Source organism: Toxorhynchites rutilus, chromosome 2 (assembly GCF_029784135.1).
Source record: "Toxorhynchites rutilus septentrionalis strain SRP chromosome 2, ASM2978413v1, whole genome shotgun sequence".
In the NCBI taxonomy this organism is placed as follows: Eukaryota; Metazoa; Arthropoda; class Insecta; order Diptera; family Culicidae; genus Toxorhynchites; species Toxorhynchites rutilus.
In genome coordinates this window covers 64,498,327-64,508,449 of record NC_073745.1, presented here as the reverse complement: position 1 = coordinate 64,508,449, position 10,123 = coordinate 64,498,327, and the positions used below count along the sequence as shown (strand labels likewise).

General features: G+C 39.1%; 1 protein-coding gene across 28 annotated transcripts in view; it reads left to right on the top strand.

The window, feature by feature from the left end:
- Window positions 1-856: 856 nt before the first annotated feature.
- LOC129764888 (MAP/microtubule affinity-regulating kinase 3-like) overlaps window positions 857-10,123 on the top strand; it is a 171,749-nt gene continuing 162,482 nt past the window's right edge. For 22 of the 28 annotated variants that reach the window (XM_055764468.1, XM_055764486.1, XM_055764465.1 and 19 more), the window contains exon 1: window positions 857-2,129. The gene's annotated coding sequence lies outside the window, so the exon portion shown is untranslated. The remainder of the gene's footprint in view (window positions 2,130-10,123) is intronic. The other 6 variants (XM_055764461.1, XM_055764458.1, XM_055764462.1 and 3 more) reach the window with 5 other exon arrangements.

Genomic DNA, 10,123 nt, shown 5'->3' with positions numbered 1-10,123 from the left:
CATATCTTCTACTACGCTAGGGGAATTATCCATCGAATGATATGATTGATGCAAGGAGGGGCCATGAAGCAGTCAATTGCTTAAGATATGACTTTAAAGATGGAAACAAGGCAGAAATAAAGCTTCTGAGGGGGTCTTGAATTTTTAACGTGTTTAGTATGAAGTCCACAATGTCCGAAAAAGCTATCAATCCTCGATTAGACGCGAATTTTCTACGAGAAGTTCGAGGAGCAGCGTTTTTATTTCTCTCTTTTCTGGGTAATGACGTAAAATCCTTGCTGCAACCAGGAACTGGCTGAGAAGGAGCCTTCGGATTCGTTTTTTCATTACTATTACCCTTGGAATTAGACAATCTTCCGAGGGTCACTTTAGGTTTCTTACGGTGCACCGTTGGGGAAGAGAGCTTTCTTTTTGATGATTCATCCTTTAATAATGTAATGTTGAACATTGTCTCGAGTTGACACACCGTCTAAATATCGCTACTGTTACTACTGTCACATCCACAGTGGTGCGACAATTTCTGATGTAGCGCGATAAGTTACTCGCTTGGAATGGAAGAGAAACGCTCGTGTCACACGAACGAGCGAAAGGGAGAAGTTCAAAGGGGGGAGCAAAACACGCGTACCTCCCCGTTGGAATGCGCGAATGTTGTGTACATGTGAGGATGACTTGCAGCTACGCTGCGAAACGCGACGCAAACGCCCCCTGCATGCTACAGTCGCAGAGGCAACAACAACAACAACGCGTCAACGGAAACACTCCGCGAGAGAGTAGTTAATGCTCTGTTTTGTTGTGTCGAGCTTCGAGCTTAGAGCAGCGGCAGCAGGTTCAAAACAGCAACAACATGCCGCACACGTTATTCTTCCCTCGGTAGGCCTTCGGAGCGGGCGCACACGAGGTCCGATCCAACTAACGACGGCTTCAGAAAGCTTCAACCGAAGAGAGCAAATAATCATAATAAAACAAGTTTTTTGTTTGTGAGATGTGTTTTGTGTTTGAACGCGCCGCGAGAGTCCTGAGCAAGCCAAGCGAGCAAGTACCGAAAGGACAGTGTGTGTGTCCTCGTGCGAAGATTTGACCGTCGTCGGGATACGCGGCAGAACGTCGCGAGCAACGAAACGGAACGCTGCTGTGTGTGGTGTCGCGACCGCATTAGAGATCGTCGGATCGATGAGTCGAATCCGGAAGATGATAATTGCAGTTGTTGTTATGTAATAAGTGCATACATATATTGTTGTTGTTGTAGTGGGTGCTCCCTACTGCAGAACGGTGTCAATTTGAATTTTACCAAATTTTAAGTAGTTGCCAGAGAGAGAGATATACCAGTGTTTTTTTTTTAAATTCGATGTGTAGTGTTGTTGTTCGCGTCAGTATTATGATATAGTGGAGCAGATTTTGTGCGCGACCCTTGTTATCTGTGATGCGAACTTCTTCGAAGGGGAAAAATTTTATCTAGTTTTATACACCGCGAAAGTCGTCTCCGTAAGGCTAATCATCATATATATGCATCAGCAAATTTAAAAGTGTCATAAAAATTTATCTTAACGAGGCAAGAATAGAGATTGTTGGCAGTCGAGTGCTATTTTTATATATTTACATACACAAAAGTGTGAGTGCGAGTGTCTGTATTGTTGTTCCAAAGTGTGGGCATTAGCCAGACCCGAGTGTATCACCTTGATTCGTAATCAAGCCGCCGCGAGTGAAGATCTGCTGCTCCCCGCATCCGCATCCACGGTGCGCCTCATCCGCGTGGATCCGTTTGCGCTTGTTGTGCGCCTCAAACGAAGACGAAGTCGGTAGCGCGCGATCAAGAGTGGGTTTTTTAATCTAATTTACAATCATTCCGGTGATACATATACTACAAGTGGTACACAGTACAGTACAAATCAACGAAGCGACAAAGTGATCGGTCTGTTGAAATCGCTGCTGGATCATCGCGCATCGCGCTTCCCTTCCACAAAGATCAAGTGCAACTGTACGCGAAAAGTTTGGCTGTCGGAGAGTTCCAAGGTCGAGCGTTTGTATGTGTGTGCCTAGAAGAAGTGGTGAAGCTCGATCACCCACTCAACGATTGCGTGCACACATCTGTGTGCATGTATATTCTGTTCTTACGGTGTACACAATTAGCTGTAAGCAAAGGAATTGACCTTAGCAAATATTTAAGACCCGCAGGGTGTTATCTCCTCACCATACAATCACCGGAGAGCGAGCATCACCTGATTCAGTGTCAAAAGCTTCCGGGATGTTGTGCATCTGTGTTACAAACCAGCAATCTTTCCAAGTGTTCGAAGAAGAAAAACATAAAAATGGAAACCCTAGAAAACATACCAAGTGCTGGTTTCGGTTGTTCATCGAGACCCGATCGATCGATGGCGCGGCGCCTTCGAGCATCGCAATTCGTAGTTTATTTTTTGACGCTGCTTTCGGTAGAACATACTCGGTTGTGGGGGCGGGAGTCACCGGTTGACCGATTTGGATGCGAGCCATCCAAATGCAAATGCAGAAAAAGAAGAAAAAAACCGTTCCTCTCAAAAATGGGAACGCCTTCATTGTTGTGTTGCGTTTTTTTTTTCATCGAGACCATTGCGTTGCCACATTGGCTGACTACTACTGCTGCGCGCTCAGCGGATGATCACATTCACCACCTGCAAGAGGGGGTGGTAGAGCGTCACCTTATTCTTACCCGAATAAGGCATCATCTGTGACAATTCATCAATAAACGAGATTTGTCTTATAGAAAAAGTATGAATGGTAGAAACTTGACTGGTAAAAAATTTTAGTTCATAATAGTGCAAACATGAAAATATATACACTGAGAAAAAAAATTAGTGCTCTTTTTCTGATTTGCAAAAAAAAACTTTAATTTGCAATATCTAAAATATGTATTTCTTAATTTTTTTATTTTTCATATGAAATAGAAGTCATGTAGAAAATTTAAAAAAACAAGTCCAGGATGGTAAAACTATTTTTGATGAACTTTGTGGAACATTGAATTTTTATGAATTTTCGAAACATCGAATTTTTGTACGCTGTTAAAATTTTTTAACCACAAATTAAGAATCCTGATGTGATTTAAAACAAAGAAGCTCATTATCAATCACCTTCTAAATTCATCCATTCTCGAGATATTTAAAGAATAATTTTTCAATTTATTGTCTTTTTTATGTTAAACTAGCTGACCCGGAAAACTTCGTACCGCCCAAAACTTTATTTTGGTTATCACATTCACGTTTTCTTACTAAGCGCACGTTTATGGGTCCAATCGCTGAGCTGTTCATTGATTGATCTTCTAATCTACCCTTTAAAATCATCTTTTACTATAAAATTCCTAGTACTTCTCCCAAAACTCGTCATTATAATATTATCATTAGAGGATTATTTCCAGACACAATCCTCGTTCAAGATTTTCCAACCACTTGCAAATAACATGTTTCTCCGTTACATGGAATGAATGTTTGATACAGAAAATATGATGGAATAAAAAGAGCCCTAAATCGGACAATTCCTTCCTCGAGTTTTGCTCTTATCAACACATTCGGTGATACATTTGTTATTTATATAGATAGAAGAAGCTATAGGGGTGAGTTTTGTCACATTAAAATCAATTTCCACATTCATCAAACATCAATTTCGTTAGCGCAAATATCAAATGGACTAACAACGCTTGTCACTATGAAATTGTAGTACATATGGGAATTAAATTTTGCAAATTTTCCCATTTTCTTCAGAGCTTTCCGAAAATTTTCAGTTGTCTTGTTTGGTTGGAATATGTTTGATTGAAATATGTGTTTTAATTTTTTGGAACCCCCTCCATTCCAGAGGAGGGAGGGGTGTCTGCTCACCATAGAAACGTTTCGTGCCTCGTAAAACCTTCAGATGCCAAATTTTGCTCCATTTGCTTGATTGGTTTTCGAGTTACACAGAAATTTGTGTTTCATTTGTAGGGCAGCCAAACACACCACCCCCCACCACCCTTAGAGAGGGGGAGGACTTTCTGCTCACCATAGATACGTTTCTTACCCCCCCAAAAACTTTCACATGCCAAATTAGGCTCCATTTGCTTGATTAGCTCTCGAGTTTTGCTGAAATTTATGTTTCATTTGTATGGCACCCCCCTCTTAGAGAAGGGGGAGGAATGTCTAACCACCATAGAAACATTTATTGCACCCAGAAACCTCCACATGCCTAATTTGGTTTGTTTTGGTTGATTAATTTTCGAATAATGCAAAAATTTGTGTTTCATTTGTATGGCAGCCCCCTCTTAGAGAGGGGGAGGGTTCTCGAACTATCATAAGAACGTTTCCCGACCCCAAAACAACATAAATTTTTTTTTTATATATATACGGCCTGATCACGAACGTCACTTCACGGTAAAAAGATATGATTTGTATGCGATTTGTATGCATTTCATTCCGTTTTCAACGTGAAGTGACGTTCGTGATCAGGCCCATAGATAGGCCCTTTCAACATGTTTGTCGATTATACCGTCATGTTCATCAAATTTTATAAATTTGCCTATAACTTCAAATTTTTCCAAATACATCATTATGGAAAAAATATATGTTTAGAGGTTACGTTGAAACTCAAAGGAATAGAATTTTCGAAAATCCATAAAAATTCGATGTTCCACAAAGTTCGTCAAAAATAGTTTTACCATCTTGGACTTATTTTTTTTATTTTTTTATTTTATATGAAAAAATTAAAAAAATTAAAAATACATATTTTAGATATTGCAAATTCAAGTTTTTTTTTAAATAAAAAAAAGTGTTCTCAGTGTAGATTTTTTCGCGCTTAAATATCAATACACTATAACTCTTTCTAAGACACTATTTCGGTACGACTCATAGTTGTTGAGATATAAATTATCAAAGATTTATCTTACTAAAATTGACACGCACTTTTTTAAAGTTACAGTTGACTCAAGTGTAACTTTTGAAAAGAGCATATCGATTTTAGTAAGATTAATCTCTGATAATTTATATCTCAAAAACTATGAGTCGTACCGAAATAGTGTCTTAGAAAGAGTTATAGAGTATTGATGTTTAAACGCCCAAATTCCCAATTGCTGTGGAAAACTCATATTTCCTCCAACCTAAACGGAATACAAACTTTCATTCGAATCGAAAATACTCATGTTTTGTCATTTGGAATTGCTCAATGCTGTTTTAAAACTTTAAATCACGGTTGGGTAATTTCATCCGTGACTATTCAATGTCAAGACACGATCATCTACGATTTTGCTTCTCATTCTCTCCCTTGTTGGGTGTGAACCACTGCGTCCATTAGTTTGAACTATTGTGGTATGCCCCATTTTTTGTACTACGCTTCAAGCTTATCTACTGCTTATTGATGAAGAAGTAGACTGAAAGCTATAGCGAGATAGGTGCCAATCAGGAATAATCTGTTTGATAAAATTTATAGTCCTGATCGGCGACACAGACCAAACTTCCTTGGGCTCCAGAATAGCCTTATCAAGGTGTTGAAGTCTGCGTCTTGTTAGTGCTCCGCATTTGCAGAGCAAGTGTTCCGAGGTTTCGCTTTCGGCATTACAAAAGCGACAAATATCATCTTGCACTAAACCTATGTTTTTGAGATGGTATTTACTCGGACAGTGTCCTGTTATAAGACCAGTGAATGTGCTGAAGTCTTTCTTATTAAGACTCAGCAATTGTTGAGTAATTTTAATACTCGGCGTGATAAATTTTTTTGACTGGTTGAGTTGTACAACCATCCAGTTGGCCATTACTTCCCGGTCTTCCCATTTCTTCAGCTCACTCTTCAACACACATTCAGAAATTCCACAAAATGGTTCTGGACCAGTGAAGGGTGAGCTTGAGCCGCGTCTTGCGAGTTCATCTGCTTGTTCATTTCCCTCTATACCGCAATGGCCAGGAATCCTGTACAGTTGTACCGAACTTCTCTGACACAGTTGTCGTAAAAGGCAAATGCATTCCCAGACAATTTTTGAATAGCACTTGAAAGCATTGAGGGCTTTAAGTGCTGCTTGACTGTCTGAGAAGATACAAATGTTATACAAATGTTGCTTCTCATAGTTTCATACAATTTCTTGCTCGCGATGAGCCAACACAAATGTGACTTAATTGCAATCGAATTTTCGTACACGAAGAGCCGGAAATCAACAGAAACGCAAACTATTTATGAAAAAACCCTGTTACAACGATGGTCAATTGAGGGTTCTGCATTTTGGATTCACGATTGTTCGCTGCGAAGAGCTCCCCAGGAAACAAATTATCAATGTCATGAATAACCACAACCCTTCAGAAGAAAAAAAAGACTTAAAAAAGACTATACCGAGAATTTGTAATTTCAAATCTTCCCGATGAACATTTTTCTTTTATTTTGAAGTTGGTCCTACTGTCAGAAGTATTAATGTCAATTTTGAGCGCGTTCTGTCATTTAATTCGTTTACAGCGTCATTAAGAACAAGTTAACTTTCCTTTGCTCGGCGTTTTTTTATATATATAATACTATTGGTCAAATATATTTTTTTTCCGAAATTTTGTGTTGCAAAAAAAAATTCCCCGAAACATTGAAAATCTTGCAGAACACATCTGGTGACTCAACTATATTGAAAACACGGGTGAAAAGACGAACGATTTGCCTCTCCAACTGATGAAAACATCAACAAAATGATAGGAAATATCTCTCACGAGATCGTTCGTTATATTGTGATTGATTTTTTGGACATGAGAAAAGTCGCAGCACGACTAGTGCCAGATGACTTTATTGCACCCTAAAACCTCCACATGCCAAATTTGGCTTCATTTGCTTGAATAATTCTCGAGTTACGCAGAAATTTGTGTTTCATTTCTATGGCAGCCATCCCTTACAGAGGGGGAGGTGGAACTACCATAGAAACGCTTATCGACCATAAAACCTCTATGTGCTAAGTTTGATTTCATTTGTTTGATTGGTTCTCGAGTTATTCAGCAACACTCCCCTTTTTAGAGAGGGGAAAGGAGTGTCAAACCACTATAGAAACATTTATTGCTCCCTAAAGCCTCCATATGCCAAATTTGGTTCCATTTGCTTGATAAGTTCTCGAGTTATGCAGATATTTGTATTTCATTTGTATGGCAGCGATAAGGAATAAATGTAAATGGTTTGAGCAAATTTTCTTCGGCAGATTTTTCCACGGAATTTCTGTATACGAGCGAATTTCCATCCCGATACCGATTTTTTTTTATATTTTTGAAGCAAATGAAAGATTTATTGATTAACATTCCGGGAAAAAAAAATCTACTCCTCAAAAGTGTAATTTTTAGGCGAATGAAAAAAAAACCGGATTTTGTAATGTCGATCGAAATCTAAGGAACGGTCTAATTAATATTCTTTGGAAAGCCGATAATGTTTTTGCGTGACATATAAAAATTATAGAGAGATATGTCCTTTCATTATTGAGATATATTTTGTCATGAAACCAACTTTTATGTTTCCGAAAAAAACCGATCAGACAGGGTCTTTTTGATCATGATGCCATAGAATCCATAGAAACATTTTGTTTAAGTTTTCGTCCAAAACATGACATTTGGTATATGGCTAAAAATTTTGAGGTAGAATTTTGTAGTACGTTCGACAAGAGAATATATAGTGTAAAATGAACATCTAAAAACTGAATATGTCACGAATTTATGAAAGACCTCGAACGCTTATAACTCAGCCATTTGTTGACAGATCGCAAAAATGTTTGCAGCAATCGAACCGGAATATTTCTAGTCATCGATGGCAATAAAGAAAATTTGAAAAAATTAATTTTGTTGAAACAGACTATTGTACCATTGAAAAATGTTAAGCATTATCCAAACGAATATCACGCTTTATGAACATGAGGGTGCCAATGAAAATGGTCATCCCTAATTTCAAAGAGTTACCCCATAAAAAATGTTCACCACCTTGAAAAAACACCCCACGTCAAATATCAGCTCAATCGGACTTAAGGGAGAGTGGCGCAAAGCGGTCAAAGTTTGAGTTTTTTGAAAATCGAAAAATCACCCAAGGGGCTTTCGGAAAAAAAAATGTATGTCGAATGTTTTAAAATTGCATGAAACGTCGAGATCTAGTATCATCTCGAAAAATTTTTTTACTACAGCTGAGTGGAACCCAATGGACATGAGTGGGATTGAGGGGCTCAGGTTGCATTTTGAGTGACAGATTTGAGCTGTCATTATTTCATTGTGTTCGTCTTCACTCAATTGGAATGATATAATGAATTGGAGAATTTTGGAGATAACTATGAAAATTCTATAAAGTGTATTACGCGTATGCTCTTCAGTTGCGTCGGGAGAAAACTAGAAAAAAGAATTCTGAGAACCATATTTCGAGCTCCGCACAAGAGCCCCAATAACCATTCCTGTTCTCGGAAATTTACTTCCACTTATCAGAAGCCAGTTTGCCGCAGGCAAGCTGTTTTTTTTACTCTTGCTCAGCAACAACGCACTTTTCGCGATTTTTTTCCAGTCCAATTAGTAGAACAAACTCCTAGACAGGAGGGTAGAAAAAAAAGTACCACCACCCGGAAATGACCCAGAGAAGGGAAGCACGTTTCTATCCGTCGAGACCTTGCCAATGTCTAGTTTTTTTTTTATCTGTTCTACTGCTTTCGTTCTTCCGGCAAATGCAATTACCACCACCCAACAACAACAAAGTAACAATTTGGACCGGTTTTGAGCTATGCGCCTGGCGCTGCCGCCGCCGCCACCGCCTAATCACTCAGTCCGCACCCATCGGCGCAACACTAAAAAATGCGTTCCGGCGGGCGGCCGCTCGAGAGCAAATAATAAATGGGAATAATAGGTGGTGCCATGCCCCTAACTCGCTGACAGACCTACCCAGCCGATAAATCGCCTGAACCGGTTGCCCTCCGGTAGTGATAACAACTCCGACCGAACTCTCCAACAACCCAACCCGCGTCGGAGTCGAAACGGGAAAATTGAAAGCAAATAAAGTTTCTTTCATTGTGTCGGGGCAACAGTCATTTGTTGGGTAGAGCCCATTTTTCGTTCGTTCGTTCGTTCGTTTCGCTTTCTATTCTTGTGCAGTCGGTTCGAACGAAAGTGCCAGATAAATTACGCGCTTTGTTGTTGTTGTTCAAAAAAAACGCGCGCGCGTCCGCATTCTATGGTTTTATGGATGTGTGCGCGCTGTATTATGCGGCTATAGGAAAGGCTACCCATCAACTGAGTAACTTGCATACAGTGCATCCACTTCGCTTACCGACTCCGGCCCACGAGGGGGGAGGCCGATGGTATAAGTGAAATAGCAACTTAACGCACGAAATATGAATACGCAAACGAATGCAGCGCCGCCGCACGGAATGCGGTAAATGTGGTGCATAATGGTGAACAGACCACAAAGGGATGGTTATGTGGCGGTGTATGTTCACTTATTATTACTCGCGTCCTAAATTAAAATGTTAAGATTGTGAACAGCACTTTTGTTCCGAGTTTTGCAACAAGATAATAATCCCAACCGAACGTAGTTCATGACGTATAGTAAGAGCAGAAAATGTACCAAACTTGATTCTCGCTAACGGTCTCCTAATTCCATTCTTCGATGAGCTCAGTTTCAACCGAATTTAAATCTTATTTCATGTTAGTAATTTTTTGTTGACCTCCATTTTTTTGAAGACACTGCACAATGATCCAGGAGATGCATTTAAGTGGAAGTTATTTATATCTATAGCTCTTTTAGTTCTTGAGACAAAAACTGTCTTCGACAAAGTTGCTACATATAATAGAGCACTGATTTGAATGTTATCAAAAATAGGGTGATCAAAATTGTCGATGAAACAGAATATATAACTTTCTTATCTTTATAGATAGAGGTGCACATAGTTAAACAATGTTGTAGTCCCAATTATTTAAGACATCTTGGTAGAACAAAGTTTTCTTCTATCTCTTGAAATAACCAATATAGCGCCGTTTTTCTAAGTTGTATTAGAGTCGCCATGAAAAAAACTGTCAAATTCTACATACAAACTGTCTTCGAAAGACTGTTAGAACATACTAATACAAACATTTTTCGACGCAGAACTTGTCAATATCTCAACTTCACTCAAAATTACGCTCTCTTCATTTGCTTGTCATTTTTTTCTGGGGCAATC